Source organism: Pteronotus mesoamericanus, unplaced genomic scaffold (assembly GCF_021234165.1).
Source record: "Pteronotus mesoamericanus isolate MK-2021 breed Mesoamerican mustached bat unplaced genomic scaffold, CSHL_Meso_final contig_65, whole genome shotgun sequence".
In the NCBI taxonomy this organism is placed as follows: domain Eukaryota; kingdom Metazoa; phylum Chordata; class Mammalia; order Chiroptera; family Mormoopidae; genus Pteronotus; species Pteronotus mesoamericanus.
The window spans coordinates 14,319,716-14,329,843 of record NW_026555228.1 but is presented as its reverse complement, the minus strand read 5'-3'; positions in this window follow the sequence as shown (position 1 = coordinate 14,329,843).

The following is a 10,128-nucleotide window of genomic DNA, read 5'->3' as shown; positions in this document are numbered from 1 at the left end:
AATTGAATTTTTTGGACTAGCTTTGGTAAATAAAATTAGATAGTTTTCAGGTGTAGAATTCTGTAATACATCATCTGTACGTTGTATTGTGTGTTCACCACCCCAAGTCACATCTCCTTCCATCACCACTTATCCCCCTTATCCTTTTCTACCCACCTCTACTCCCTTTTTGGCTATATTTATTTTTGATATTTTTTGACCTTTTGTGATTACTATTAAACTGTAAATTTCTTGTGTCAAATATTCTACTCTATTCTCAATACACACCACTATACCAGACAAGAAGCAGCATTCAATAAATATTTATATTTGTTTTCTAAAATGCTTAGGTCATTTTTTCTATTGGAGAATTTATAATGTTCCCATGAATTATCAAGACATTAATATATGAAATGTATCAACATACAAACATAATATATAATATGTTCATGTACTAAATATGTTAACCATTTACTATACTATATATGATTATATATTATATACGTATACATATACCTACTAAAATATATACCCATTATACTATGAGCTATATAGTGTTTTTTCATTTATCACTTGCTTTTTAACTTAAATATTAGGTTTTTGCCAAAAATTTGTTATTTAAAACTTTCTGAAAATACATCAGTATTTTATGTTATTATAATGCTTTGAAGTGGTTTTTTGACCTCAAGTTATATACATATGTGCCCATTTTTTTCTATCTGCACAATTTAACTTTTTATATTAAAAAAAATCATTCTGGTCCTGCTCTAAGATGTGAGGAGGGTTTTGGGTTAGTCAAGAAAAACTCATCTCTGTCTTTTTACTTTCCACAGTAAGAGCACACCCGCCCCATGGCCCTGATGATCATGCGGACCATTAGTAGCAATGAAGCCAGCTTGTTTTCTGCACCAAAGAGAAGACAAATACCTGCAGCAAAATCACTATATACCCTAGTACAACAATGCTCACCAGAGACCTGGTCTCCTTGATCTATGCTGACTTCTCATGACAGTCCAGGCAATGAAGAGCTATTCATCAGTGCTTGTTATTGGTTGTCACTTGGTTTCCTTCCCCTCACTCTTATTTCATCCAAAGATGCATCATCGGTTATTAACATCACTGTATATTTGTTGCCCTCCAGTGGAAAAATAACCCCAATAACTACCCAAACTTTCTAGTGAGCAAGTTGCATCATCCTCCCAAATGCACTATGGGAAAAGTGTCACTTCACCAATAAACTAGAAAACTGAGCTCTGTCAAGCCCTTTCTCAGTGTCTCTGGTTAGCAACGTAACCCTATGTCTCTTAATCAGTAGATGTGGCCACCTTTGGTCTGGTTTCTGTTCCCAGAGTTAGACAGAGCAGAGCCCAAGGGTGGCAATAGCAGATGTTACAAGGCAACATCAAGGGAAAGGCAAAATAATTAGCTAGAGTAGAGACAATATCTGCTTGATACTGGCTACATGCCTTGGAATGCATTGTACTGTGTCCTAGTTGTTAAAAAAAAAAAAAGGTTACATACTGTATGATTCCATTTGCATAGCATGCTTTAAATGACAAAATTATAGGGATGAAAAATATAGTAGCAATTGTCAGGGTTGAGGGACTGGGGAGCATGATTGTGTAAAGGGGTAGTACAAGGGAGTTCCTTTTGGATGATGAAACAGCTTGGTATCTTGGTCACAGTTGTGGTTACATGAATCTATACATGTGGTAAAATTGCATAGAACAGTGTGTGCATGCACACATGTGTCTGTAAAAACTGATGGCATCCGAATAAGCTCTTTAGTCCTGGTTTTGATATTGTGCTATAGTTCTATAAAATTTTACTATTAGAGGAGGTTGGATGAAGGGTACATGGGACTTCCTGGTACTATTTTCACAACTTCCCATAACCTTATAATTATTATTATTTCAATATTTAAAAAAAACTTTTAAAAATCTGATACAATTTCCTTCTAATAAAAAGTAATATTTGGAGTAGCCATTTTCATCTTTGTGAATGAAAAGGGTAAGTTTTTCTACCAAATACTAAAACATCTGGGGCATGAAGAGGAAGCACAGACTTTTTCCCACTATTTTGCATTCCTTAAAAACAAATGTGACTCTTAGCCTAAGTGTCAGTGAATCTTCATTATTCATTCGCTTTTTACATCATCTGTGATATGGAATGAATTTTTATGTCTCTCCCAAATTCATATGTTGAAATTCTACTTCTTATTGTGAGGGTAGTTGGAGGCAGAGCCTTTGGGAGGTAATCAGGTTGAGATGAAGTCCTGGAGGTTGGCCTCCTATGATGGGATTAGTGTCCTTATAAGAAGAGGAAGAGAAACCAAAGTGTTCATGCCTCCCTCCCCCCTACTCTGCCATATGAAGGCACAGCAAGAAGGCAGCCACCTGTAAACCAGGAAAAAGTGTCCTCACTAGGGAATAAGATTGGCTGGCACCTTGATTTTGGACTTCCCAACCTCCAGAACTGTGAGAAATAAATTCCTGTAGTTTAGGCTGCCCATTCTATGATATTTTGTTAAGGTAGCCAGGAAGACAAATAGTAATCTGGGAAAGCCTCCTGAAATCCCTAGTACAAGTGATTTTTTTCTTTATTCTCCCATGACACTTTGTTTCCTTCTGTACTATAGAGTACACTGTGATGGGATTTATTTCTTTACATGTCTGGTATCCCAGCAGATTGAGAACAAAGGTAGATTCTACTCATCTTCCTCTCTAAAACAATATGGCATTCTTGGAAAGCGTAGATACTCTCTTAGTCTGTTCAGGCTACTTTAACAAAATACCACAGACTAGATGGCTCATAAAGAACACAGATTTATTTTTCACAGTTGTGGAGACTGAGAAGTTCAAGATCAAAGCACCAAGGAATCAACATTTGGTGAGAGCCCATTTCCTAAAAGTCTATCTTTTTGCTGTAACTTGGTACAATGCAGTGAGGGATCTCTGTGGATCCTCTTTTATAACAACATTAATCCCAGTGACCTAATTACTTTCCAAAGGCCTCCATATCCTAATACCATCACCTTGGGGGACAGGATTTTTAACATATGAATTTGGTATGTGTGTGTGTGTGTATGTGTGGAGGGGGACACAAACTTTTAGTCTATAGCAGGTACTAATAAAATTCTATAGGAAAGAGAAAGTCTAGGACAAACTTCTTTGCCCTGAAGAGATGGCATGACTGGTTTCATGCCTTGTCTTGAGTCTACTTAGCTGCAAGGGTGTCTAGGAAATATAATTTGTACCTGAGAGGTATTTTGTCCAGCTCAAATTTTGTAGATGCCATTCTAGACAGACATGTAATAACATATGATGATCCATTTTTCTACATTTGAAAATTATTGAAGTATATTTACTCAACATATTTAATCCCACTCATTTTTATATGAAGCTACAGTTGAATTCAATTCCTGGCTCTACCAACTTGCTAAGTATGTTGACCTTGAATTGAAACTTCAGTTGTTTTTCATTCTTAAATGGTTTGCTGTGACAATTGCAATGATTAATGAGATAATGTATCATGACAGTTACATGTGATAATGAATGTATGTTGCTTATCATAGATTTTGTGCTCAAAATTGGTAGCTAGTATTTGTAGATGGTCGCATTTCATTGTAATATTTTAAAATGTTCACTATATTTTCTTATTTGTATGACCATTCCTGCGGCAAATAACCTGTGTAGTTAGATAAAACTTATGTTTTGGGCTCGCTAGTGTTATAGAAGATTGAAGGTTAAAGCCCCTAACCAATACAGAAAAAAAACCCATGTCTGTTACTAGATGGTGGACCAAATGTGCTAGCAATCAGTATATTGCACATAAACTAAAGACAGCCACATTTGAGAAATATTTTCCAGTAATTTTCAAGGCTTAATATATTCCTAGATTTTATCTATTTGAATATATAAAAGAGAGAGAATATATTCTGGGAAATTTTAAAACTCTGCATTAATCATGTTGATGACTTTACAGTCTGCATTTTCATAAATATATGAGAGGGATATAAAGGAAGGAAAATATGTACACAGCATATAACCTATAAGTCAGGAGACGAAGGACCACTATAATACAGTAACATACGCATGATTACTGTGCTTTAATTAAAAGGTATTTTTTTGTATTTAAATAAGAGTTCTGAATTATTTAAATAATAATCTGTATTATTCTTCACACATATTAAAATTAAATTCTGGCATATATGCAATGTACTAGACAAGGGATGAGAAATAGATTATATCTTTCATGCCAAATTCTGATCAATGGTTAATGGTGACTTGTTTGGTTGTGTTGGTAATGACTCTGAAGTCATACTTGGCATGAGTAGGAAGGAGGTCTGGAATTAGTTAGTGATGTCCGTTATGGGCATTGCAGGACAAGCATGGCATTTGTTGAGTTCCTGTCAACTTAAATTATAATGCAGGCTGGCTCTTCAATGATTAGTAGAGTACAGGGAAAATATGCTAATTGTTAGCTTAACAAATGAACAAATAAATATACTTTTAGTGATTTCATTTTTCCCAAGTAATTTATCATTATGATTTGACTTTTTAAAAAAATACTTTATATTTTTAGAGCAGTATTAGATTCATAGCAAAATTAAGAGGAAGATACAGAGATATTTTGGATATCCTCTACCCCACACATGCATAGCATGCTCCACTATCAATATCCCCCACCAGAGTGATAATTTTTTAATTATTGATGAACCTGCATTGACACATCATAATCACCCAAAGTTCATAGTTTACATTACAATTCACTCTTGGTTTTGTACATTCTATGGGCTTGGACAAGTGTATAATGACATATATCCATCATTATAATATCATACAGAGTATCTTGACTGTCTTAAAACTCTCTGTGTTTTTGCTTATTCATCCACACCCCCACACAACTAAACCCTGGTAACCACTGAACTTTTTATTGTTTCCATAGCTTTGCCTTTTCAAGAATTCCATTTAGTTGGATCATATAGTATGTGGAATTTTGAGATTGGTTTCTTTCGTTCAGTAATACGCATTTAAGGTTCTCTATGTCTTTGCAAGGTTGGATAGCTTCTTTTTTATCACCGAAGTAATATTCCATTGTCTGGATGTACCACAGTTTATCCATTCACCTGTTGAAGGACATCTTAACTGCTTCCAAGTTTTGGCAATTGTGAATAAACATGCACATGCAGGTTTCTGTGTGGGCATAAGTTTTTGACTCTTTTGGGTAAATACCAAGGAGTGTGATTGCTGAATTGCATGGTAAGAGTATGTCAGCTTTGTAAGAAATTGCCAGTATCTTTCAAATTGGCTGTACCCTTTTGCATTCCCACCAGCAATGACCAAAAGTTCCTGTTGTTTCACATTCTCACTAGAATTTGGTGTTGTCAGTGTTGTGGATTTTGGTCATTTTAATAGCTGTGTAGTGGTAGTTGATTGTTGTTTTCATTTGCATTTCTCTGATCACATATGATGTAGAGCATCTTTTTATATCCTTATTTGCCACCTATAAATCTTCTTTGGTGGGGTGTCTGTTCATACCTATGGCCAATTTATTCATCATGTTGTGTGCTTTCTTATTGTTGAGTTTTAAGAGTACTATGTATATTTTGGATAATAGTGCCTTATCAGATGCATCTTTGAAAATATTTTTTAACTCTGCACACTTCTCCCATACCTAGTGCCATAGATTGAAATGCTGCCTACATTTTGAGGCTGACTTTATTGCTTCTCTAACCCGGCTACTATCATCCTTTATTCCTTGCCATCTCCCACTTTAAAGGCAATGAAGTGTAAGGGAAGTCTGCTAAGGAGCTCTTAGATAAAAGTGGAGGAAAACTTGTCAGGCCCATCCCTTCCCTTCTCATCCTTTAAACACACACACACAACACACACACACACACGCACGTACGCACACTGTGGGTGTAAAAGAACAGAAACTTAAAAACGAGGCAAGAATTTGATGGCATTTTGGAACACCTAATACAATGCCTGAGGATACTGTCTGTCTAAAGTTGTTTATATTGAAGAAAAACAAACCCGTGTTTTACAAGCCCCCATTCATTATATTTTCTGTTATGTGATTAAAAAGCCTTCATTAGATACAAACTCCAGTGTTTATTACCTTGATTGTGGTGATAGTATCATAAGTGTATACATATGTGCAAACTCACCAAATTTTATACATTAATTATATGCAGTTGTTGTATACCAGTTAAACCTCAATAATGCTAGGGGGAAAGCATGTAAAACCCAGATTGCTCCACTGAACTCCAGAGCTGAGCTGTCTACCCATCATCTGCAATTGTGTGTCTCAGAAATATCTCAAACGTAGCGAGGCCCAGAAGGGGGCCATCATCCTATCCCTGCAAAACTGCCTGTCCTCCTGTACCCTCTCATTAATGAATGGAACAGAAACTGTGGTGTCATTCTTGCTGTCTCATTCCTGCTTCTTCTCTCCCACATCAAGATCAGTAAGAATAATTGATATTACCTCCTCAATATCTTTGACATTTATAGCCTCATCCCTACTTCTGCTATCTTATTTTAGAATACCTTATTGTATTTTTAAATGTGAAATAGAATACACCAATAGCATATAAATACTTGTATGGTATAATACTTTCTTATGAAGCATACACTTGTCTCCTACTACCCTCTCCAGTGTATTTTCCGTGAGGTAGCCAGAGTAGTATTTCTATACCATGAGTAAGATTATACTATTGCTTATTTTAATGTTTTAAAAGCATTCCAGTGTGCTCAGAATAAAAAAAAAAAGAACTACTAGCAGAGATAACTTTTTATGACCTGTCTACAGGACAGGGCAACCATCTAATTACTGAATGGTTGCTCTTCTTGTCATCCTGTAAATTACTCTCTACCGCTCGGAAACCCCAGGCCCCTATCCCATTCCTTGGCTAAGGATAACATATATATCCCATTTTACCTTCTGTCTTCAAACTTCTATGTATGTGGGGTTTCCAGACATATGAAATTAAATGTCTTCCTCCTGCTAATCTCTCATGACAACTCAATTATAAGACTGGCTGAAAGAACCTATGTAGGGTAGAGTAAAATTTTTCCTCCCAAACACCTCCAACCTGAAATTCTCATATAAAGTCCATTAGCTCTGCCAATTTGAAGGTTGATATGCTGGTAAGACATAATCTCTCTACAACCAAATACAGTAAGAGTGTGAAAACCAGTAATAAAGAGGAAAGGGCTCAGTCATCTTTACTCAAGAAAACCTGGAACTAAATTATCAAGACCGGATACAATAAATTATCATGATAATTGATTATATACTCACTATTAATGCTGCTTGGGATGCAGTTATTTATACAATCAAGCAAAGACATAAATTCACCATTGTGGATATACTATTGATTAACTATATGTAATTTTGCATTTATTTCTAGTTGCATTTAAGTTCACTAGCCCTTTGAGTAGGTTCAATAATGTTTATTTTATGGCTCCTGTAATGTTGGGACATAACAATCACTTGGCTTAATTATGTGCATGGATTAGAAAAGAAATAGGAAAGATTACTCTGGGTCAATATGAATAGTGTCTCAACAGTGTGCTGAAAATAGAGGGACAATTATTAATCAAAATTAGAAATTATAGTTGGTCCTCTAAGATTTAAAGGGAATCTCAAGGGTTTAGAGGTTCTCTTTTTGTTGATTTAATATCTATACTGAAGCAGGATTTTAATTAGTTTTTTACAGAGCTGTGTAAGATGAAGGACTACAAAAAAGCAAAGACAATAACCTAATGTGACTATTAGTCAGCCTTAACATTATCCTTTCAAAAGGTCCCCTGAGATACATATTAGTAAATGTTTGTTGACTATGGACCTTACTATACAAAAGAAGTATGTCATTCTGGCTTCTAGTTATGTCAATAAAAACACATAAAAGCTATTAATACACCACATGGATATTAACTTTTGATGATCACAAACCAGAAGTACATTTTAATGTAGGCTACCCTTGCGTATATGTATCAGTCTCTTTGCATTGTACTCAGAGTTACTGTTTTAAAACCAAACAGTACACTTCCATTTGCTTGCTGAAAACAGTGCTGTTCCATATGACAAATAAATTGAATAATTGCATTGTATAAAGCTGAAAGCTTTTATTAAAGTATTGTTAAAATAATAAGCAGCTATAAAGAATACTGAGCATTGCAGTATGGAGTGGTAATGGGCCAAAGAGAAGCTGGAGTCATCTTTAGTAAACTTTGCTAATGTAGTATACATACTCTAGGTTCCAGCTTTCTCTTCTCCTATAATCTTCTACTGTGATCTTCTACAGCAAGAACTTCGCTCATGCCGTTGGTTCTTAGTCTAAAATAATTGCTTTTATTTTTCACTTTTCTCTTCTAATTTTGACCCCATCACTATATTTCTTATATAAATGAATGATCTTGAAGGGAAGCAGAATTCACTACTACAAATATGCTTCTTTGGCATAAGGATTATTTTAAGCTGATTGTTTTTAAGAAACAGCAGATACAGGAGAAGCTCTAAAAACCAAATAAAGGGTATCCTTGTGTAAGAGACTTGTACATTTTAAGAGAAATCTCCATTTGTGAAGTTACCTCCCTTTCTTACTAGGAAGAGAAGAATGACTAAATAAATCTCTAGAGGCTCTGATCAGTAGAGAAAGCAGGACTTCAATCTGCACAACAACCTTACTCTTGTTGACTGCGCTTTTCCTGGTCACCTCCCAGAACTGGTCCTCCCACCCCAACAAATTTGGCTTTAGCTGAAGGCAGTATTGAAGGTGATGGTTTGGGTCATTTCAGGGAGTTACTCAGTTTTCCTGCTTGTTTTTTTCCTCTAAATCTGTCTATTATTACAGGGGGTTCTCAGCCAAGGACATTGAGGAGGATGAAAGGAAATTTGTCTTTTCCTACAATATCTACAAATATTTTTACTCATTTTCTCTGTAGCCTCTATGATGTTTGAAGCAGATCTTCAACTATCAAGTACTTATTAAAAATTTCTGTAAAAATAGCTAATGAATCCATATTTATTTCTGTTACTGTTAATTATTAATAGACGTTTCCTATATGTTTCCTATAAAATCAGCAGTAGAAGCTGATTTTAATATGCTCCTGCTTTAAGGATCACTATCTCACTTAAGATATATAACAATGTGTTTTTCTATCACCAAAAAAAAAAAAACAATGGGAAAATGAAACCAGGTATCTAGCAGGTCAAGGCATGAATTATATTTGATGGTAAGAGTTTGAAATTATTTTTATGGTAATGGAAAGCTTTTAAATTGTTTTTAGAGAACGAACAGTAGGAGCATAGCATTCTCAAGAGTGAACTCTGAGCCCCCCATTATGCTGATGATACATGCATACCACACTATGTAATCCTAACAACTTACTTCACAATGAAGAAAGTAGCGCCCTGATGTTACAAACAAGGAGCAGTACTAGCAAGCTCAATGTATTGCCCAAGATTGCAGACTCAGTGTAAAATAGATTCAGTGAGGTAGCAAAACTAGAAAGGGGCAAAAAGAGGCTTCTAGGGTGTTGGCACAGATACTGTTCCTTGATCTGAGTGCTAATTCCATGACTGCATTGAGTTAGTAAAAAGTCATTTAAATGCATTATATGTACTTATCATTTCTATGTTTACTGTATGTTGCAGTATGTGAGTATACTTTAGCAAAAAGTTGAAACATATAAAAGGAAAGCATATGTGCCAGTGTCATTATCTACTAATTTTCAAAACACAAGACTTTAGTCTGTCAATGAAATAAGACTGATGCATAGTTTGACTGACAGATGATAAACGCAGAAGCATGTATGCACTGAGTTAAAATTTATAATTGCTATACAAAATAAGTTAACTTTTTAAATAGTGGCTAAGCTAAACACTTATTAGAGTTATGTTTTTTTTTTTAAAAAAAATCACTTCTTTTTTTTGAAAAACAAAATCAATGTTTCTCAGCTGATAGCAGTGAGTACTACATGCCTGAGAGGTAAGCTGATTTCATGGCCCATGATGGTTAGAATGGAATAGCACCCAACATTTAATTTCCAGTAAGTTTCTCAACTCAGTCACTATTTCCACTCTGCAAAAGTTTCTGAAAAGGTAGACTATTGGCTGGCTTAACAATTCTCTCCACTT